At 46.8% G+C, this 23,695-nt stretch overlaps 1 protein-coding gene across 1 annotated transcript in view; it reads left to right on the forward strand.

Moving 5' to 3' along the window:
- Window positions 1-4,233: 4,233 nt before the first annotated feature.
- Window positions 4,234-23,695, forward strand: part of CNTFR (ciliary neurotrophic factor receptor) — an 841,002-nt gene continuing 821,540 nt past the window's right edge. The window contains exon 1 of the mRNA XM_029581466.1: window positions 4,234-4,346. The gene's annotated coding sequence lies outside the window, so the exon portion shown is untranslated. The remainder of the gene's footprint in view (window positions 4,347-23,695) is intronic.

Consider the following 23,695-nt stretch of genomic DNA (forward strand, 5'->3'; position numbering starts at 1 on the left):
CCGATTCTCCTACCTAATTGATTTTTTTAATCTTGAAATAATAATGCTTTCAATCCACTGAACAAGATATAGATACAGAGAGAGAGAGAGACAAACAGAAAGAAAGGAGCAGAGAGAGGGCGAGAGAGATTCAAAAAGAGAGAAACAGAGATAAGATGGGCAGAATGGGAGACAGAAAATCCAGAGAGGGAGAAAGAGAGAGAAAGGAAGACGGAGCCTTCTGACAAAAGAGCCCAGAGCATCTTCAAGCCAGGAACAGAATTAAAAATGTTTTCTGTAAGCGGAGTAGGAATGTTCTATCCATCCTAAGAAGCTGGTAAAGGCTCATGTTTAATGCAAGGGCTTGCAGCCCTCCGTATTGATTTGTAAATGGACACCCCTGTGTGTTTAGCAGCTTGCTAGCATTGTTTAAAAGGAACAAAAAAAAAAGAAAGCCATGAGAGACAAAAAGAGGAAGGCTTTACATACCAGTCTTAGGATAGTGCTGCTTTTTTTATTTTTTATTTTTTTTTTGTAGAAATCTCCTGCAAACGGCACACGAGGAAAGGTTGAATCCCTGCTAACTTTGGGGTTTCTTTTTTTTTTTTTTTTTTGCCTTTTCATGTTTGCCTCCTGTCACGGCTCTGACAGGTTGCTTTTTTTTTTTTCTCTTTTTTCCAGCGCAAGCATGCTTTGTGCCTCTGTGTGATGGGAGGGGGAGAAGCATTTCTCCGTGCCTTTGCTAGGGGGTGCCTGGCTCCATCCTCAGCCCTGCCAGTGGCTTCCTCGGTCACATGGCCCCTGTGTGTGAGTTTAAAAGCGCTTAAAGCCCTTCCAGCCGGTGCAGTGGCTGGTGGCTAATATAGACGAGCAGATAACGGTTTTTTTGGGGGGGGGGCTTTTATTTGGGGGTTTTGTTTTTTTTTAATTGCCGGGCAGTGGATCGGAGGAGGAAGGAAAGCAGGAAGGGGAGAGAGAGAGAGAGATTTCAGATCAGCGCCGTAAGTACAACCGGGGAATTCAGTGCGGGTCCTCCTTTTCGGTCCTGATCATTGCAATCTGAATGCAGAAAATGAATCGGATGTTAGCCCCGGCCGTACCCAGTCCCCCGATCGTCTGGTGCCCGGGTGTCTGAGGGCTGCAGATGCCGAGAAATGGTGCTGTGTGTGCCCAGGAGCCAGCCAGCCAGCCACCCTCCTTCATCTCGTCTGCATGCAATTCGGGCTGGGTGACTGGCGCTTAACTCAAACACTCGGCTGCATGTTTTGGGGAGCGAGTCGATAAATTGAAGATGGGGGACGGGGGGGGGGGGGGGGGAGAAGTTTTAAAGGAAACTTTTGTTGTTTTGAAAAAGAGGAGAGGGAAAACATTGGCTTTTCCGAAAGGAAACTTTTGTTGTTTTTGAAAACGAGGAGAGAACCTCGGAGGTTTTCCGATGATAATGTCGATCGGTTTAGGACATTTAAAAACAGGCGGTTGGATCGGGGGGGTGGGGGCTGCACAGGAAGAGCAGTGCCTCCGGCCATCCAGACAATTAGCTAAAGATTCCCTGATCTTTTCTGTCGGCACTGGTTTGGTGTTTAAGGGTCAGGGAAGGCAGTGACCTAGTGTCAGCAGTTTTTCATGGGAGCTATTCTTATCTCCTATCTCCGGCTGATTGGCTTGAAACCCACGGTTCTTCTCCTTAGTGCTGGTTCCCCCCCCCCCCCCCTCTTCTCGGAGTCTTTTTTTTTATTCATTTTCATCCACCCGTCCTCTCCTCGTTGCTTTCTCTTACTTTCCGAAGATCCCTAGCCCCAGATTAGCTGCTAGCTTGCTAATTGACAGGATCTGCTGTAATAAGGTTCTCCCGCTGCCTTCATCTGGCATTTTAACATTGGTTTCGGAATTTTGTTCCCTCTTTAACCACAACCATTAATTGCGTGTCTGTGTGGGCTTCTCTGTTTTCTCCCAGGTAGGGGACACCTACATCTGCTTCAAAGGCACGCGTTCCCCATGCCTGGATGACGATTTGTGTGCGACTGTTTTTTGCATGAGTTTGTGTGAGTGTTGGGGGGCGGCTGGTAATGCAGCCATCCCTCACTTTTTTTTTCTCCAAAACATCTCTTTCAATTTTACAAGACTGTTATGCATACAGCTGCCTGCTAGGCATTGCAAGTGGAGAGTGAGAGAGAGAGAGAACGGGTTTCAGAAGAGAGAAAGCCTTTGATTAAAACACAACCAGCCAATGAATATGGAATAAGAATTACATTTTTCCATTTTTTTGGCGGGGGGAGGGCGGCAGGAGGTTTGAGACCTTTAACGAGGACTCGGAGAGTTCTGTCTGTGGAAGCTGTGCTGCAGTATCACTGTGTGTATGTTTATAGTTGAAATTCACCACGGCAGATTTTACATCCAAAACTTACCATCACGCTGCAATCCCTGGCTGAGACATGAGGAATCCTTTTTATAGGACATCCCTCCCTAGGACAAGACTTTTTTTTAAGTTTTCAAAAGTAGACTGTATATATATATATGTGTGTGTGTATTTATTTATTTTCTTTCTTTATAACAAGCCTCCCGTAAAGCTTTACTATGAAGAGAATGTTCGGATAAAGGGGAGTTTTGTAAGCGGAACGTTCGGATAATGCACGTTCTGTAAGCGAACGTTCAGACAATGAGAGTTCTGTAAGCGAATGTTCGGAAAAAGGAATTCTCACAAAAGCACGAGTCTTGCCATGTTAGTTCTATAGCTGGAATGAGCAGCGAAAGTTTCTGACAAGCCGAGTCCCCTGCATCTTATGAGACAGTTTTTCCATTTGGACGTTGTTGACAAATGTTGCAGGAGTTGGTTGGCTGGTGGAGCTTTTTCTTTTCCCTGCAGCTGTCTGTAAAAGAGTAGAATGATGTGCTGTAAATGATGATTTTAAGACTTTCTCTACATTGTATACTATAAAATATATGTCCTGCTATTATGTCGATCGAGTGACTGTCATCGTTTAGAGTTTAAAAAATTGCTGTATCTTTCAATTCTAAATACTTGCACAGCAAGTTGAACTTGTGCTGGGTATAGAATGAGCTTTTATATTTTTGCAAAGAAAGTTCTCTTCTACTTATGTGCATTCTATCAATGATCGCTGCTGGCAGAGAAACGAATGCAGCGCTGACTGCTGAATATTTAATTCAAGCGTTCACACTGACTCTCAGGAATCTCTGAGCTGGGCCAAAATTAATCCTAAATTTCCCTCCAAGGATGTCAAAATACAAGTGTGTAGTCACTTTTATAGAAAAGTTTTGATTTTTTTTTTTTTTAGCTTCAGTTTATGGAAATAGGGTGTGGGGGTCTGTTTTTTGGGTGATTCATGAAGATGTTTTGCAAAATCTGCAAAAGACAGATTTGGAGCTCTGTATAAAATAAATAAAAAAAAAACCCTTACTGCCATGGAAACGTACTTTCTATAATGGGTGTTTCCCTTCTGCACCGTGCGTGTGGGGTTTTCAGTAGGTACTACTAGGTCATTAAGTGCACTGAGACCTCCAGGAATTACTGACAGTGCAGCGTTTATTGATCTCAGAAGAAAGGGAACTATTAGATGCAGCTCGTATACTTTATACCAGCACGGCGGACAGAGGTGAGGGTCTTGTGGGGACATGCATGGCTTTTGCCAGGGTAATGCATTTGCCCTTAGTCCTCGAGGGACTGGAGGGCACATCCTTTGTAGCCCGACGGCCAGTAAGCGTCACCGCTGTTACCACACGCCCTGCGGGTCCAAGCTGTTTGCAGACCCGTATGTTCTGTACACATGGCACTAAATACAGCACCTACCGGTACATCGAATATGTCTGTGTACACGCCCGCACCGGACAAAGCTCATTCCTTATCAGGAACAATGTAAGACAGTTTGTTTCCGCCTATTTCTTTTCTAATTAGGGTTGTCTTTTGAAAGCTTCTGCCTTATCTCTCTTATTAGTGGTCTTATTTGGAATGGGGCTCGTCCATAATTATATTTGTCTTATGTATAATGGAGAAGGTACCTATCATGTTTCTGAACGAGCAATTTTTGCTGCTTCAATTTTAACAACAAATTGATATGAATTTAAAACAAGACAATTTGTTAGAACTGGGGCATCATTAACAAACGCTGCTCAAGAATTACTTTGCTAAAACTGCGAATATAAGGCTTCCGTTTGACGCCAAGAATTCTGTCATACAAAGAACCGACTCTGATGATACGTCCTGTGCATATTTGCCACTGGATGGCATGGATTATAATTCCTGAATTTGTGTGCACAGCATGGAGGTTTGTAGGGAGCCATTAGATGCCCTCCGAATTGCCTGGGAAGAGGATTTCGCCCAGCGAAGTTCCGGATCTTGGCAGCCACACGGGGTAAGCCGCGCAGCCCACGCCAGGATATTTCTCCGTACGCTTGTCTGTCCTCCCGCCGAAGGCCGGCACTCGCCCACTTGCTGCTCCTTTGTAATCGAAATCCTTTTTTTTTTTGTTGTTGTTGTTGTTGTTAGGCTGCGGCGTCGGTCTCGCCCTGCTCGGTGGTGGAGGGCGGAGGCCGTGTCCCTTTAAATGTAACCGGCCGCCGCCGCCGCAAGGACAGCGAAGGGGAGTGGCTCCGGGGGTAGCGGGCCCGCTGCTTCCGGGCACTCGGAGCGCCGCGCGCCTTGCCCAGAGACCCGCCGGCGGCTGCAGCACAGAGCACGAATGTCTGGAGGACTGGGCAATTTATGTAAAAAAAAAAAAACCCAAAACCCTGCTGCTAACGGATTTCCGTGCCCGGGGGCACCGGGGTACCGTGGCGTGTTGGGTGCGATCCGTGTGCGTCTGCTGTTACCGGCCTGCCGCGGGCCGTGAATGCACTTTAGCAGGGGCTGTGGAGAGAGGCCGTAAGCCGAGTGTAGGTTCCTCCTGGAATGGGGGGGGGGGGCTGTGCACCGCGCAGGACGCCGGAAGCCTTTCTTCCAGGCGGGGGGGAGGGGGCAGGAAGGCTCCCCGGACTTCCGTGGAGTCGCTCCCCGGAGCGTGGGCACCGCACCCTCTGCAGTCACTCTCCAGCTGCTCGCTGCTCTAGCTGGACAGATCTCTCTGCACTGTGCGTTGGATTAGATTTGTGCTCTTTTACTCATGAAATTTAAGTGCTGTATGAAGTTGTAAAAAAAGGCCGAATTGCCTAATATGAAAAACAATCAAAGCTACTCTTGCACAATAAAAAAAAAATGCTATATATGGAATACTCAGAAAAAGACAAATGGGAAGAGAAAGTGAGTTTGAACTTTGCAAAATCAATTATTTGGAGATTAGATTAAAAAAAAAATTCCTCATGCAGGACCACTGTTGGGGCTGAGACAAAACCATGTTCTTATTATGAATGCAATGTGAGGGTTGTTTTTTTTTTTTGTTTGTTTGTTTGTTTTTATTTTTTGGACCCTGCTGCTCCCTTTTAGGCTCTCTGCTCACGCAGAACTGTAGCCAGGATCTGGGGCCACGAGCCTTCATCTGTATTTGGCCACAGATTGTATTTCCTCCTAGTTAATATCCCATCACTGCTTGCTTGTAGCCCATTCCTCGGCTTGGGGCGGGAGAGGGCTCCTTCCAGAATCCTGCAGTCGTGGGCCTCGAATCTGACCACTAGGTGATGCCCTTGAGCAATGATCACGAACCCATTCTCCCCCTCAGGAACTGTGAACGCTGCCTCCGCAGCTGACCCCCCCCCCCCCCCCCACCCATGGATGTGCCCCGTGGGTCTGTCCCATGAGCGCCACCACGTGGAAAGAGCCCACGAGAGAGAGCGTAGGGGAAGAGAAACAACCCGCCCTTCACCAAACGACTGCCACGGGAAGAACACGGGGGACCTTTAAAATAAAAAATGGTAGGGGGTAACGAGCAGAATGCCTCGGTGAGGGGAGCTACTGTAAGTCACGCTTTATGGGTAGGGGGCCTTTCGCCAACCCCGAGCGCTGGCAGGCAGCTCTTTAGACTTAAGCTAATCTCCGGCTGGTGCATTTCGTGCTCCCAAAAAATGGAGGGGAAATAATGGCATGAAAATCGGAAATAACTTCCTACACTTGTTCTTTTTAATTAGATCTGCTGAAATCTCATTATTTAGATATTGCCCGTGTGGATTTCAGTAGGTCCAGCCAGGCCCCTGGAAGGGGGAAATGCTACCCATAATGTTCAGAGGCAGACCAGCCTCCACCCTGCCGAAATTCCTACACTAGAGATGGGCAGCCCTCTGCATTTTTACTTTTTTTTTTTTTTTTGACTGCTGCAGGGAAGAAATGCCGGCCAGCTTAAGGAACATTTTGGCTCCGTCCTGCGGATATTAAGTCCTCCTGCGTAATTGTTTGCACACCTCTGAATTTCACAGCGCAGAGGGGAATCCTGAGCTGGGCCCAAAAAAAAAAAATCATCCAGAGATGTTGCTGGTGAGCCTTTGTGGCTGACACATATGGTCTTGAAACTCAGCAGGAACCGGAGGCCAAGATGAGGAGGGACAGTGTGATCTAACTGGGAAAGCATTTGTCGAAAAGTGGAAATTCGGGGGACGCAAATTCCTATCCCCCACTATTACTCGGTGGGACCTCAGGCAAATCGCTTTGCGTCTCTGAGCACTAGCCCGGCTGCAGGGGTGAGAGGCAGGATATGGGGGGTGCCAGGATCATGCGTTAGCTCCATTCCTTTCTCACACCCCCACCATGGAGTTGGGGGGTGAACAAGGTGAAGCAGCAGAGCGAAGCCCCGTTAGGAGAATGGAGAGTAAGAAGCAGGACGGTCAGGGAGAAACCTGCAGGTTGCAAAAACAAATGGGGAGTCTTCCTCACCCCCTTGTGCGTAATTGTGTTATAATAATTATGTGGTAGTTGCCTTAGGCAACAGCAGCCTGTCTGGGACTTGGGGGGGGAGGGGTGAAGGCTCAGAATCCCCATGGTAGCCTCCACCGCCATCTCCTTCCGCATTGGGGGGGGGGGGTGTTCGGGAGGTGGCAGGAAGTCAGTGGGGGTTGGGAGTCGGGAGTGAAAGCTAGCAGAGGGGAGGGGGGGTTGACCAGATCTCTATGGAGGGGTCAGGTTGACGATCCATTCTACTTTTTTACTTTGAGCATGCTCCTGTGAACATAGGTGAAAAATTGTCCGTGACCTGGCCCCCCCCAGCCGTCCACCCCGTGGTAACTTTTTTTTTTACAGTTATTTTACATGAGAGTTTGCCACGCAGATTTTGCATTATTGAACAGTCCGGATGTTCTCGTGACCAGGTTGTGCCCAGAACCGACCATCCGCACCAAACATTCGCTAATCAATCCGAGAGCAAACCATTCTCAGTGCTCCTCCTTGAAGGTAAAGGAGCTTGAGGAGTCCTGAGATGAACAGTGCACAGTGTATCTATTCCTACCCTCCTCAGGAGTTTACCATGGGCAGCTGCATACAAATGTTTAGGCACCCCTGGTCAAACTGCACGCTTCAATGAATCTCTAAGTGAGCAGAAGCCAACACAACCTTTACATGGTACAAAGTCAAACATTAGAGCATTCTGCAATTTGTAGTGTCAAATTACTATTTATTTGCTGACATTTAACAGATGGAAAATAATTAAAAAGTGAATTTGGCATGTTTAAAAGCTTGGACACCATTCCAGATGAATTAAACAAAAAAGTTGTTAATAAGGCCAAAAAAAATGTTACTTGTTAGGCCTTCAGTTAGTCAGGTGAAGATAATTCCACAGTTGAACAAACACATTGACCCTTCTGACCTCTCAAGTAGTGATTGTTTTTCTGGATTATTCTCAATAACCATGGGCTCCTCAAAATAGCAAATGTCTGAGCATTTGAAAATGAAGATAATTCACTCTTATAAAGATGGGAAAGATTCTTTAAAAAAAAGACCCAAAAAACTACTCCAAATGCTTCCAGCTAGCAATTTCAGCTATCAGAAACATTGTTAAGAAATGGAAGTTACATGAAGCTGTTGAATTCAAGGCAAGATCTGGAAGACCAAGAAAAATCTTGGCTAGAACTGCCCCCAAAATGGTCAGACCCTGCAAAACAGACAGATCCCTGCCAATGACCTGCTGAAAAGTTTACTTGTTCACAGATCAACAGTGCAGCTTTGCTTACACAATATTCTGCATGGGAGAGTTGTCAGAAGGAAAGCTTTTCTACAACCCAGTCAGAGAAGACACTGTGTAAAGATATGCAAAACAGAACCTTGATAAGCCTGAAACGTTTTGGAGCATATCCTAGAAGCTAATGTCCCACAGTCGGCGAAGAATTGAAGCTGAAAAGATGTTGGATATTCCAGCAGGACAAAAATCCAAAACATAACCTCAAAATCAGCCATGAAATGCTTGCAGGAAAGAAAAATGAAGGTTTCTGAATGACCTTCGCAGTCCCCAGACTTGAATATAAATAAAATCTATTGAAAATCCGTGGGGAGTGCATGCAAGGAGACCTAAGAATAAGACCGAGCTAGAAGGGTTCTGCAAAAGAGTGGGGGGAAAAAAATTCCAAAAGCACGACTCTTGGCTGACAATGGGAAACATTTGGAAATTATTATTTCCTTCAAAGGGGTGTTACAAAGTACTGAAAGGGTCTCCAAACTTTTACATACACCACATTCACTTTTTTTTTTTTTTTCTTATTTTCAATCCGTTAAAATCGGCAAATTAATAATTTTGCATAAAAATTGGAAGATAAAGCTGGCGTGTTTTAATCTTACATCATGAGGCGGCTGTCTGCTTCTGCTCACTAAAGAGATTCATTGACATGTACAATTTGTACCCAGCGAAGCAGGGGACGCCGATACCCACGCCCCCCGAGCCCGGTGTGGAATGAAAGAAGTGGCGCCGCGCTCCTGATTTCAGAACGAGGGCGACTCGATAACTCCGTGCTGCCAGGGGGCTGAGCCCCCACCAGCTCCTGCTCCCGGTGCACGCATGGGGATGTGTAAGCTGCAGAAAAAAAAAATGGGACCCCCCCCCCCATGGCGTGCCCGACTCGCACGTGGCGTGCCCGACTCGCACGTGGTGTGCCCGACTCGCACATGGCTCGGAGCCACGTGCGAGTCGGGCACGCCATTCAGAAGGCAGGTAGGATGGGGACTGTGGGCCGAACGTCCCAGGAAGCAAACGATACTGTGAACGCTCGCTGCAACGTTACAGCTTTCTCCCTCGTTTTTCCCCTCTCCTCTGGTTTCCATTAACATGATCAGGGCAGTAAAATATTGAGCAGAAACCTGGGACTGATTAAGGGTGTGTGTGTGTGTATAAATATCACATAGGGTAAATTTATATATATATAAATACACACACATATATATAAATTTACCCTATGTGATATTTATCTGTTTTCAGTTATTACATAATTCTATTAAATTAGGATGATGGTGAGACATGATGAAAAAAAAAATTGCATAGAAACAAGAAGACTCGTCCAAAGCAAGATGTCCCTGCTTTTATAAATCTGCAAATATTTCATCTCTTATATGGCGCAACACACAACCTGCCAGTGGTAGAGAAAGCAGAGGACGCGTTTGGCGGTGAGACGATAAGTAGGACCCGTTCCAGTCCGTGCCGGCCGGGACCGGGGGTTTTATTACGGTAATGCGGGCGGCCGTCCACTGGGAAGTGGACGGAGACCACAAAAACTCCGTGCTTAGATGGCATCGGCAGGGTGGCTTTCGGACGGTGCTGGCGTTCGGCGCCTTCGACCGCAGGCTGGATGCGACTTGGCAGCTCAGTCTGTCTGTGCCAGACAGAGGCGCCAGAACCCACCCCCCTCCCCCCAGCCCTCTTTCCTCGCCTCTCCCGCCGTGGTCCTGATGCCAGGGCGGGAGGGGAAAACCGACCCCCGGCCATTTATTCCCTCCGGTCACCTTGGTTGCTGCGCCGCTTGCCTGCCTGCCTCCTGTGCGATGGCGGGGCCGGCAGGCGGCAATGCGGACGGACACGGAGAGACCCGCTTGCCCACCTCCTGTGCCTAAGGGTTGCTTTTTTTAATTGGTGGGTGCGTGGTGGGGTAATGGTCTCGTGGTTTCCCCCCCCCCCCCTCATCAGCTCTTGTGCCAGACCCTGGGGTCATCCAGACCTCGAGGCAGAAGTCTCTGTATTTGCTGTGGCCAAGGGTGCAACCTGAGGGACAGCCAAATTTGTTTAGGTGCAGGGAAAATATAATTTTTGGGGTTTTTTTCTATTTATTATATTTTTTTGTCTCTTTGTTTAATTAGTTGTGTTTCTTTTATCTGTTGCTTTTGCATTTTTGTGTGCTCCGTTTTCGTGCAGAGGTTACTTATAATCCCTCCTCTTTTGTTTTCTTTGCTTCCCTCGTCTCTCCAGCTTCTTCTTCCTCTTCCTCCCCTTTGCTTTCGCTTACCAACCTTTGCAGCCTCGGTGCAGTCCTGGCTGCAGCTGCCCCAAACCTCTCTTCTACACCCGTGCCTGTCCAGTCCTACAGCTAAAGGAGCCCGACGTCAGCCCTTACCGAGCTGGCCTTTTTTTTTTTTTTTTCGGGAGAGGCAGATAATTTCTGGGTTTTATTTTTTTCCCGTGGCATTCATGGAAATGGAGTTTTGCTTTTTCTTAGGGAAAGAAGGTCTACAGCTTCATGCGTGCAGTAGGGTGAAACCAGGATTGGGTCAGACTTTACTAAAAAAAAAACAAAACAACCAACCAAACAACCCTGCTCTGAATCCTCCCATGTTGATCACCTGAGCCTTCCAACTTCATACAGGTCAAAAAGGCTATGGGTTGCTCTGACAAGCCCCCGAGCCGTTGCAAGCACCGCTTCCTGTTCCCAAAATCAGGAGTGGCTAACTGCGGTCCTCGAGGCACAACCGGGCCTGGTTTTCAGGATATCCATAACGGGTCTGCATACAATGGAGGCAAGTGCATGCAAACCAAGTCTTGGAGAACTGTGTTCAGTTTTGGAGACCTTACCTCTAACAGGATAGAGACAGTCCAGAGACAGGCAACCGAAATGGGGGGTGGGGTCTACATCAAGAGCCATAAGAGATGAGCCTGAAGGACCTGAATATGTACACCCTGGAGGAGAGGCAAGGGCAGGGGTGATACGATACGGATCTTTCAAATGCTGAAAGGAATTAACGACAGGAAGGAAGTCGCAAGACTAGGGATCACAAGATGAAACTCCAAGAGGGAAGGAAGGCTCAGGGGCAATATCAGAAAACATCTATTGACAAAGGCTGCTGGATGCCTGGATCACCCTCCCGGTAGAGGTGATGAAGGTAGGAACAGTGGTGAGGGTGTGGGACACCTGCAGAGGAACCCCCATTGGCCAGAGAAAAGAAATGGGGTAACTTCTGTCACACCAAAAAAGGTCTACCTACCCTTAACCGAAGGCTGCACAGAGCGGCACTTCCCGCCAAGAAAGACACAAACAACTTGCTGGTCAGATTGCTTGGACCATTTTGGCCTTTATCTGCCATCGTTTACCACATTACTAAAAGGGTCATTTATCAAAGCACGTTATGGCATTTTCTTGCATGCAAAAATGCCTTAACGCATGCGAAAAGCACCATAACGCATGGTGCGATGCAAATTTTTTAAAGGGGAGGGATTGGGGAGGAGTCAGGGGTGTGGCTACTATAGGAGGCCCACCTAGTAACTCGAGGTGAGGTTTAGGTAGTAGTGTAGGGGTTAGGGGCCACTTTTACATGCAGAGTGAGACGGACGAGCAGAGAGGTGCTCTCTTGTGAAGATTTGATGACCCTCGGAGTGAGGAAACTCACACAACGATGAGATTTGGACAATGTTCTCTCCACCTAGCTTGTGAGTCCGAGCTAGTCCAAGCGTTATTTTTCCCACTCGTGGCCAAATGCAGCTAACGGACCACCGTGTTTGTGTGCTTAAATCAAGCTGCTATTTATGGCTAGGCTGGGGATACAAATGATTTTAAATAGAATAGTAAATGCCTAAAAAGCATGCGGAAAAGTCACGGCAACTAAGTCCTCCTCGGCCCCCTTTTTCATACCCCATTAAGAGCTTTGCTCCCCAGGCTGAATTTGATGCCTGCTTTTTACCATTCGGTGCTTCTGTCACCCCCTGTCTGGACCCAGCACTTTGCAAACATATCCACCGTCACTGGTGCCTCCTAGGGCCCGATGGACCTGTTTTCTGTCTAGGGGGTGAAATTCTCAGCCCAGGGGGAGCCGTACCTCCTGCAATCACTGGAACCCAACTGGCTTGTTTTCTTCCCATTCCACCCCCTCCTTTTTTTGGGGGGGGGGGTCTAGCTTGTTTTCTTCCCATTCCACCCCCTCCTTTTTTTGGGGGGGGGGTGTGTCTTAGTAAACAGTCTCTTCTGTCACAAAACATTTTGGTGTCCATATTCAAACGCTAGTTAGCCGGATAAGTCCAACTTATCTGGCTGAATATCCAGCTATACTGCTTATCCAGATAAGTCACTCATCCAGCTAAATAGCAGGATAGTCAGTGGGCGTAACCGGGCGGAGCTGCCTATCCAGCTAACTTAGCCAGATAAGTAGCGATCTATTCAACCGTATCTGGTGAAGTTAACCGGATAACTTAGACGTGGCCCATAGCAGGTCTGAAGTTAGCCGGATAAGTCTTATCCAGCTAACGTACCGAGCCGGCTAGTTTTAAATATTGGCCTCCGTGTTTCTTGTTAAAAATCCAAGCACTATGCCTCTTATGGGCATTTGCAAAAGAAATCTCCTTTCCCAAATCCAACCTTTGCCTGTGCTGTGCTGGATTGTAGCTTCATGTGCGTCCGCGTGATGGGGGCTCTGCTGAAGATCTGAACCTCCAGCTGTCTTCCAGCTTTACGTGTGTCTGTATGATGCCTGCAGGAGGAGCTCCGATGGGGATCAGCATGGCAGCCTCCTCCCAAATTTTATTTAGATTCGGCATGGCCTAAGCAGGATGACCTTTTAAAAAAAACATTCAGCACCGAAATTCCTTTCTGCATGGACGCATAAACCAAGAATCTTGACTTAATTGGCAACTGAACAAAATTTTATATTAAAAGGAAGTGTTTTTTAAATTTTTTTTTGTTTTTTACTGGGGAAGCTTTTTAAAAAATCTAATATCCGGCGAGCTACAAGATAGTCTGCATCTGAAGTTAAAGATTTATCTGCTTTTAAATGCATTCCATGACACCTGAAGACTCTTGTGGTCTATGTAGTAAAGTGTGAGAAACTTCCAAAATCACAGCGCACATTAAAACCTTGTTAGCCACACTATTTACTAAGGCCACAATAAAAAATAAGCCCAGGGGTAGTCTCACAATAACAGGTACTGGCTCCTGTTACCACCGGAAATTGCCATTCCCCTACGCTAAGTGGGATAAAGTTAAAGGACCAGTTAGCACTGGGCGGAAACCCCTTGCAGCTACCAGGCCAGCCCTGGTAGTGGTGGGTGTGCGAGGAGTGTAGAGAGGTTGGATCTTATCTAAACTAGTTTTCCATCTTCCATTAAACCCCGCCCCCCTCCCACCCCTGATGTCAGCCTATCTGATTCCTCTACCTCCTCCACCTGATCCCCAGTCCTTGCTCTCAAAGCCCTGGCCAGCAGGTGAGCTGCTTCGTGCCTCTTGAGGAAGGAAGGTCTTCGAAGTTGCAACCATGCATGCTAGGAGATCCCAAGCGGCTCAGAGCCAAAACGAATGCAAGCGAAACTGACTGTGCAGAATCTCCGGGTCCAGAGCATCAACACATTTGGCACCTGGTGCCCGTCAGGGTACTGAGGAGGGAGAGGCTGGAAGCAGGGGAGAAAGAGAGGCTGGACTATGCTAAGCCATGTGATGGAAAAGGAAAGCAAGAAGATTTCTGTATCTTAATTTTACCTTTTCTGTTTTATTTGTTGCATTGTTTATGATTTATGTTTTATATTGTAATCTGTTTGATCTTCTCTTAATACTGGAATCAGATTAGAAAATTAGAATTGTAAAATAAACAAATGAATAATTCAGAGTGTCAAATAATAAGGTAAATTATAAGAAAGAGAATCCCGGGCTTTTAAACACTTATGTCCGGTGCCCAAGGTTGTGAAATGCTTGCCCTGCCCTCCCCTCCCCTGCCTCTAAGTTCCTCTCGTTACAGTTCTGAATTGTGGGTTCAGACTTGGTCTCTTATGACATCCTAACCTCTGCCGATGCGCGTGTTTGTTCACCTCCGCAGCTGACCGTGAGAGAGGCAGGCAGCGTGGAGAGGAAGTTTGGATTTAGGCGCAGTGTGGCCTGCGAGCCATGCACCTCTGCTCGGCCAGGCGAGCAGGGATTCTGCTTTTGTTTTAACAGCTGCAACGTCAGGAAGCGAGCACAGCGGGGCGTGCAGTCATAGAGATGTGGTTATTTATTCACAGGCCTGCCTGGCTCGGGTGCACGATACAGGCACGAGGCCCAGGTCGGAGAGAGAAGCCCTTCTAACGCTTTCCGACTCATCCGGGCGCATTTAAGATGGGGCGAGTCACTCTGCACCTGCCCTTGCCCTGCTTCTTCTCCACTTCCTGTACATAAGTGCTGGAGACAGAGCACTGGCTAGGTAGACCCTAGCTCGGATCCAGTCTGGCGATTCTGATGACTGGCTTTTAAGGATATTTAGGTAGAAAAAAAACCAAACCCTATTTTCGGAATTCAGTGACATTAGCAGCCACAAGTAATATATGCATCACTTTTTTATGAACGCTGTCACCCAAGGTTATTTCGCACCACGTTCGGGAAGCAAATAATCAGGTGCCTCCCGCTACAAAACGGGCAGCTACCATGTGCGGCAACCCGCAGCTTCAGGACAAAAAAAAAAAAAGGCCCGACTGTTTGTTTCAGTCGCTTACCTGGGAAATCAGAACAACTCCCAGCAATGAACAGGGCAACTCCAGGACAAGATAAGCCTGTTTAGGGTTGACCTAGGTGATCCTGGCAAGATTGTTTAAGTGGCACATTCCGTGGTCTCATTATGACCTACGTGGGGTTTTCTCTGAGCGAGAATCCCTTGCCACATGCGCACGCTCTCCTCTCCACACCTGCACCTTCTCCTGGTCCCCACCTCATCATGCCTCCCCCCCCCCCCCCCCAGCACTCACCCCTTTCAGAATTCGCCTGCTCTCTTACCTCACAAATTACTCGCAGCTCACCTGGCTGAGCGCCCTGGGTAGGGATGCGAAAGTGACATGGTTAGAAACTGGCTGAGTGGGAAGGGACAATTTGGAGTAGTGGTAAATGGACTTCACTCTGGGGAAAGACAGGCTACCAGTGGTGTGCCACAGGGATCAGACCTCATTCTGGGAATGATACCAGAACCTGCAACATGGAAGGTATGGAAAACATGAGGAACCTAGTGAAGCTTAAAGAATGATCTAGAGTCTGGCAGATAAAATTTAATGCTAAGAAATACAGAGTTGCTAATGGAACAGTACAGTATAGGGCAGAGATGGCCAACTCTGCTCCTCGAGAGCCACGAACAGGCCAGGCATTCAGGATCTCCAGAATGAATATGCATGAAATGATTTGCATGCTTATTTACATATATGTATATACTATCCTTCTGAGATTATCAGGGCGATTTACAAGATAAAAACATGACAAGACACAGACTCATATAATGAAGCACAAGAAAGAAACTCTCAGTTTACCTCAAAAGCTGTTTTATAAAAAACATGTTTTTAACTGATGCTTGAAAATTGTGAACTCTATAATTAGTCTTCGCTTTTCAGACATTGCATTCCACAATTTAGGGCCAGCAAAGGAGACGGCGCTTTCACAAACTTCGCCTAAGTGGGCGGAGGGATATTTAGTAAAGCCTCTATAGGAGGATCTTAATATTCTTTGTGGACGATACAGATGCAAAGCCGCCCCAGTCCAATTTATCCCGTTATTATTCGTGATTTTGTGTATTAATGTGAGTGTATTGGTATCGGAAATGTAACCAATGTAATGCATATAAGATTTAGGGTCATGTGGTTGAATCGGTTGCTACCAGTCAGAACACGTGCTGCTGCGTTTTGTAATAATTGTAATGGTCTTATTGAATTGGCAGATAAAGCAAGCAACGAGACATTACAATAATTTTTGAGAAGATGAGGGCCCGTAAGAGGGTGCGAAAGTCTTGAAGTTCCAACAATAGTTTTAATCTTAGAACATGCAGTACATAATCACCAGTTTCTCAGCATTCAGGCAGGTTAATCCACGTCCAGTGGGTTATGCACCTCTACCAGCAGATGGAGACAGAGCAAAGCCGACACCACGGTACATATACCCCTGCTCCGACATTAGCCTGCCAGTATTCTCCGTCTCCAGCTGATGGTGGACGTGCATCTCCCTACTGGGGATTGCTTGTTTAATCCTTCTCTCTTTATTTTTTTTTATTCTTAATCACACACTGGTTCTCTTGAGGTGATGTCTGGTGATCCCCCGCTCAGTCGATTGCTTCGGTCCGGTAGCCGGTTTCTGGCGTGGACTTAGCTGCCAGGAGAGACTCAGCTGAGAGACTAGCGGGCACAAGAAACTGAACGTGGCAGTGAAGACCTGAGCCCTCTTCCCCGCTGCTGGAGGCCGACTCTGTACTCGGCTGGGATGGGCTAAGCTCAGGTAAAGAGTTTAAAAAAAAAAAAAAAAAAGAGAGTAAGAAGAGAGAGATTTTGGATTTCTCTCCCCTCTGCTGTTTCATCTTTCAGCCTTGGTGCACCGATCTGACGTGCGTTCCCGTCTCCGTGGGGGACTTGGGGAGTTGCAGTAGTTATGGGGGCTTGAGCAGCCCTTTGGGCTAGGCTCTGCTTTCAGGCTTCACTGGGTCACTGCGTGGAAGGCCGCAATGGCGTTCACGGCATTCTTCTGCACAAGTTGCCCGTGAAAGCAGTGCCTGACAGCGGTTCGTGCCTGTGCGTCCAGGCTGAGCGTCCGTCTGGACCACGTGGTTGGACGTCCAAGTTTTGGGCGTTTGAATGCTCATACTACAATGGAGTAAACATATATATAAGAACTGGGCAACGCTGCAGTGGCAGTGTATTATGGGAGTTTGAGTGTGAAATGTGTGTTACCCTTCAGTATGATGCCATGTACAAATTACAGGGCTTAGAAGTATACTTTTTTTTTTCTTTTTAATTCTTTATTTATATAAATTATATAAATTTATTACAAATTTCCAAGGCAATATTCTTGAACAGAAAAAGAAAAGAAGAACAAATAAGAAAATTACTTCTTTCTTTTAAAGTGGAAATGACCTACTTCTTCAATTCTACTAGTCCACAATATGTAGGATCCAATTAGGAAGCCACTAATAAAGAGCTATCACAATACAACTTAGGAAAGACAGCCAACCAGAGAGTCTATCTTACTTTATAGGGCAAAAACTAGGAATTCAAACCCCATTCCATTACACGGTTACTTTGTCACACAGGAAAAACGTCAGCTGAGGAGGTGAAAAAAAAGACATACATATGGCCCTTATATATGACGTCCCTATCTGAAGAATGGGTCTTAATATAAGGAACTGCTGTCTCCTCTTCTGTGTTTGTTTAGTCACGTCAGGGTAGATTCTGACTTTTAATTTCAGGAAATCTTCATTTCGATGTTTAAGAGAATAGTCTCAAAACCCAGTCCCGGTCAGATTCAAATGTAAAAGTTACCAACATGGTGGCAGCTTGCACCATTTCACTATCTGATGTTTCTAATAGCTGAGATGTATCCAGGTTCGGGATTAGATGGTCCATCTCTTGAGCTGCATTCTGTTTAAACTGAGGTAAGTAATATGCTCTAGACAGAGGTGGTATGGCCTCCTCTGGGACTTTAAGAATCTTTTAAACATGTCCTTCGGTAATGTATGGGAAAGCATGGGAAAATTAATGAGATGTAAATTTCTTCCTCTTATTGTAGTCTCCAGATTTTCAACTTTAATATGTAACTGATGATTTTCTCTTATTATAGCATCCTGGATAGGTTTCCATTTAATTACTTTTTATTTCATTTCTCCAGTTTCTTTTAGACTGGGATATTGTGAATTCTCTATCTTTAGAACTCTGTCCTCAATATTATTTTTTTTCCCCACTATCGGGTTTAGCTGTATTGTCATAGCATTTCCCAGGCTAACAATAGCTTCCCAGTTTGAATCCAGTGTAATTAGAGTCGGTCTTACCAGAGTAGACACTTCTGTCTTAGTTAAAGGGCTTGATAGCGTAGAGATTTGCTCTTGTTGTTCCTGAATTCCTCCTTCAGCCGATGAGCTGGCCTTACCCCCGCTGGGGCCTTCTCCTGCGTTTCCTCCAGGCTCTGCCGTGTGCTCCGTCCCTGCCCGGTTTCTAGAGGCGCTTGCACCTTTGGCCTCCGCCGTCCATTCACCCTGGTCTCCAGAGGCCGCCGGATTAGCCGGTGGAGCCCTAAAGATCGGGGGACAATGATGCTGAAAGGTCTGGAGGGGAGCCGGGAAATTCCCCCTCCTGTCTCCTCCTCCATAGACGCCACCTCGGATCTCGCCCTATGTAAGTGGGCGTTCCCGAAGGGACTGCGGGGTCAGTCCTCTCCTTTGCCCGATGCTTTCGGGCTGTGTGCGGCATTCGATGTGTTATAATCAAGGGAATCCAATATCAGGAAAAGAGAAGCGCCGTGGCACCCACTAGCTGCTTGCTGGCGCCACCTTGGATCCTATAGAAATATGCTTCTAATTGGAATAATCTACTTTTGAGTTTTTTAGCATACAGTGAAGCATTGTCATGTTTGAATTATAGAGACACAATGCAGTATAACTTTTGACAGCTCCGGGCAAATATAAAACGTATCGAAGAGCACTGGGGAAGGCTGTCACGTTACTTTACTAATGCCGGCATGAGATGCATGTCTTCATAGCAGAAGGAATTGTCGGGATATAGTCGTCTCATTATAAGCAAACAGCAATGGAGTCTGGATTCTGATGAAAATATAAAAGTATATTGGGCCAACAAAAGGATTTTCTGGGCTGCTAATGCGCGCTGTTCTGGCTGTAACCTGGTTTCATAATCCCCTGAATTAGCCTTTCCTTGGGTGAAACCTAGGCCTATGTTGGGTAAGAGAATGAGAATCCACAGGAAGAACTTATGGTTTGCATTTAATTGATCTGCAATATAAGAATCATGAATTCATATGAAGAACTTTCTACTTGTAGTTAATTGATAGACAACAAAAGAAACATTGTGGGCAAGAATAAGAGAATTCACAAGAAGGTTTGCAAAATAAGAAATCTTGAGTATTGTTATTGTATAGAATTAGTAGTGTCGCTGCTAGAACGTTATGGGGTAGATTTTCAAAGGGTTACGCGCGTAACCCCAAAAACCTGCTCCTGCGCGCGCCAAGCCTATTTTGCATAGGCTCAGCGGCGTGCGCAAGCCCCAGGACGTGTATATGTCCCGGGGCTTTGAAAAAGGGGCGGGAGTGTGGCGCCGGTCCAGGGGTGGGACTGAGGCCTCCGGCACAGCAGCTGTGCCGGGGGATGGCGCACCGGCAACCAGCCGGCGCATGCAAGATACACCTACCACAGGCAGGCAGAGAAAGTGAAACAAGGTAGGGGGGATTTAGGTAGGGCTGGGGGATGGGTTAGATAGGAGAAGGGAGGGGAAGATGGGGGAGCGGAGGGAATGGGGAAAGCCATGAGGGCTCCCCTAGGGCTCGGCGCGCGCAAGGTGCACAAGTGTGCACCCCCCTTGCGTGCGCCGACTCCAGATTTTATAACATGCACGCAGAAGCATCTACCCCTATGTGAGCATGATGATTTTTAGGGTCTGGGAATGTGAATGATTTTTAACATGATGGGGATGGTCTAACTATCAGGCCGATACAGTATAGTGCGCTCCAATGGAGCGCACTGTTAACCCTTGATTGGACGCGCGGTTTCCCTTACCCCTTATTCAGTAAGGGGCAGAAATTTCTGTCGGCTAATTTCTGCCGGCACCGGGAAAGTGCACAGAACTGCTTTTCTGTGCACCCTCCGACTTAATATCATGGCGATATTAAGTTGGAGGTCCCGAAGGCTAAAAAATGTAAAAGAAAAAAAAAATTTGAAATCGGCTGTCGGGTCGAAAACCGGACGCTCAATTTTGCCGGCGTTCGGTTTCCGAGCCCGTGGCTGTCAGCAGGCTCGAGAACCGACGCCTGCAAAATTGAGCGTCTGCTGTCAAACCCACTGACAGCCGCCGCTCCTTTTGCCCGTTTCTACTGCCGGGCCTAATTTAAATACAGAATCTCTCCCGCGGACTTTACTGAATCGGCCCGTAAATTTGCAATATTTATAAGAAAGTATTAAACATTCTAAATTGAAATTTGCTTAAATGTTTTGGGGTTGTTGAATACTATTTTTCCACGCTATATAATATAGGCATACTGTCCAAGCTTGCTGGTATGGACGCACGTTTGGACACAACTGTCAAACGCTTGTTGAGCGTGCTGCCTCTGCACATCCTTTTTCCATGGCGCCGGTAGCAAAAAAGCCTAAGCGCCTTGCGATTTGCACTGCTTGCCATTTTCGGGCATCACAGCCGGGAGTCCCCTCTAATCTTTGTCAGCGCTGCTTAGAGGCTTAGGCCGAGTTGTTGTCTCCAGTTGATTTTGCTCAGCCCAGCCCTTCCCAATAGGTTACAGGAAGGGAACCAGAGGAGGGACCTGTTAGACGTATTGCCTTGTTTTGAGATTCTCCTAACTGGTTCGTCAGCAGGGGAGGGCAACTCAGTGGGCGCCAGACTGACGATCCCTGGTTTTGGTAGGATCCATCCGCCTTCTCTTGGTTGGAATTATTTCAAGGGCTGAAGTCCTTTCTACAGGCGCGTTCAGCAGAGCCAACCAAACCTGAAAGTTCAGGATCGCAGGCTGCGGAATCCCGCAAGGCTGGTGCTGTGCGTAAATGTCAGGCGTCTTGGCCTCTCACGGGTCTCCCTGATGGCCAGCCGGTTGGCACAGATGAGAAAGGGGACCCTTACTCCCTGGTGGATAGGGAAATTCCTCTGGGGTTGGAACCTTGTAGAACAATTTGTGCTTCTTTCTTCGAGATGAGTTGCCGGCGCTAAGCTCTCAGACACTGAAGATGCTAGGAGTGCCGAGTGCTGATCCCATATCTGAGCCAAAGAAGAATCCTATCTTGGTCACTTTGTGTAAAGTATCATGTTTCTTCCCAGTTTTGGATGCTATTCAAGAGTTGCTTGATCTTGAATGGGGTGCTCCGGAAGCTAATTTTAAAGGGGGATGAGCCTTGGAAGGTCTAGGCCCCTGGATCCGATGGCAAGAGAGCAGTTGCGTTTTCTGAAAGTGGATGCGCTGGTGGGTTCCATCGCCAAGCGGAGGAGCGGCATTGAAGGATGCTCAGGATAGGAGAATTGAGAAATTACTACTTACATGATGATGATTTCCTTTTTTTCTAGTGAAGACAGGTTAATCCAACTTCTGCCCTTGGCTGCTGGTTTGTGGTTCTGTTGTCCTGAGTGGCTGTGTTTCCAGGGATAACTGGTAAGTGTCAGTTTCAGTCCCTAGATTAGTGATGTTAAACTCTTTGGCTGAGCTCAGTCTTTCCTGCTGGCTGAGTGCTTGAATGGTTGTCTGTTAATGGTTATAATCAAGTATTGTTTGTCCATAGTTGGCTTTTGCAGAGAATATGTCAGCTTTGCTCCGTCTACATATGCTGGCAGAGGTGCATAACCCACTGCTCGTGGATTAACCTGTCTTCACTAGAGAAAAGGAAATTCTCAGGTTAGTAGTAATTTCTCAGTTTAATTATTGTTTTGATACATTTTGGCATTGATTGTTACCTAAAATTACTCCCAAGTCTCAGAGAGAATTGGACATAATTTGGAGACCACCACAATTAACAGTGGGGAATAGATCCACTGATATTTCCTAGATAAAAATGTTAATACAAGTAGATAATCAATGGCATCATTGTACGCTTAGGGAGAGGAAGGGATATTGCTTCTGTATAAAGAATTTGAGTCTTCATTTGGAATAGCGTTTACAATTCTGAAGACCACGCCTTCATAGAGTCTCTCCAGAAGACAACTAGTACAATTGTCTTCCTCATAAAGCATCTGGGTGACAGACGTCAAGATCTAATTATGTATACCCTGGAGGAAAGGAGGAGGGAGGAGCTATGATAGAGACATTTAAATACCTCCAAGGAATAAATAATGCACTGGAGGCAGGCCTCGTTCAGTAGAGAAGAGGCTCTGGAATGAGGGGGCCATGAGATGAGGATGAAACGCTGAAACAAATCTAAGGACATATTTCTTTACCGAAAGGGTGATGGACACATGAACCGCTTCCCTGTGGAGATGGGAGGGTCAAGGACAGTATCTGAATTCAGGAGAGCGTGAAACATGCAGAGAGGATCTCCGAGGGGAGAGGAAGGGACTTCAAACCTGAGCAGGAGATATGGGTGGGCAGGCTGCATGGACCCGATGGCCTTTATTTCCCGTCACGTTCTATGTTTCTTTGAAAACGACTGCAAGCTATGATCACGCACACACACACACAGATCAAAAACAGCACACGGAGCTAAGCAAGTCAAGCGACCTGGAAGGGGCATCAGACAGGCAAGCCTTGCGATTCTTTCTACAGCTAAGACATTCTAGTTGGCTCGCAACTCTTTTGGGAAGGAATGGCAGAGTCTAGAAAAAGCCCTCTCGCTGATCTCAGCTGAGCAGAGAAAGAGGGGAGAAGAACACGGGCTATGGAGCAAACAAAGCCAGTCACTTCCTCCGGAGTCTGTGGCAACCATTTGATAAGGCGCCAAAGACCAAGGAAGGCCTCTTAAATGAAGCTCAAAAGGAAATCGGGAGCCACGTTTACGTTTTTTTTTTTTTCAGAGCAGGCATGATCTGATCACTTATTGTCGGTCCCATTAATTAACAGGCTGCAGGACGCTGCTTGGGATTTGGGGGGGGGGGGGGGGGGGGGGTTGTATTATTGGGGCACTGGTCGGAGTAACCCAGTGTCCCCCGAGTTGTATCTTCTTTGGATTTGAAAATCCAATAAAACAAAATTTAAAAATAAAAGTAGCAGGCTGCAGTATTCCAGACCAGCTGTTGTTTGTAAAGTTGCTATTTTGGCAGCCCTGTGAGGCGGGGAATAACAAACTCATCATCTTGTAATCAAAGCATGGATAATGTGGGCTAAATCATCCTTCACTGGTGCAAAATTACGGATAATCAGAATTTGGAAGAAAGAAGCCTTCACCGCATGGCAGATACGGGCTTATTTATTTATTTATTTATTTATTTATTTTGTATACCGACATTCGATCGAGATATCACATCGGTTTCCAGATAACAGGTTGAATAGGGCGAGAACTGCCCTATTTTTACATTATAACAAGATAACAGTTAAATTAATTTAAACAATAAAATAAAATACTATAAGAAACATTGCAACAGTTGTATATATATTTGTGAGTATAGAGTTGTGGCTTGCAGGTTTGATGGGAATTAAGTATTTCTCCTTCCTGACTTATGGCAAGATCCGACTGGATACTACTTAACACGTGGTGCCCTGACAGCTGAAGGCAGGATTCCCTGCTTCCAGCGGATGGACCAGTTCACCTCTTACTGAATACAGAACAAGACAGGCTGCTCTAGACCCTTACCTACAGAAACTACACTTTAGCACAGGGGTGGGCCGACGTGTCATTTTAATACAGCCCAGGCACACCAAAATTCCCCCTCCCCATCGTCACTTCTCTCCTCCTCGCATGGACTTTGCTCTCCCCGCCCTTAGCTCTCAGAAGGCCTCGATGGTTGGGTCCAGGACAGGGGCTCGC

The sequence above is a fragment of the Rhinatrema bivittatum genome, chromosome 1 (genome assembly GCF_901001135.1).
Source record: "Rhinatrema bivittatum chromosome 1, aRhiBiv1.1, whole genome shotgun sequence".
Classification (NCBI taxonomy): Eukaryota; Metazoa; Chordata; class Amphibia; order Gymnophiona; family Rhinatrematidae; genus Rhinatrema; species Rhinatrema bivittatum.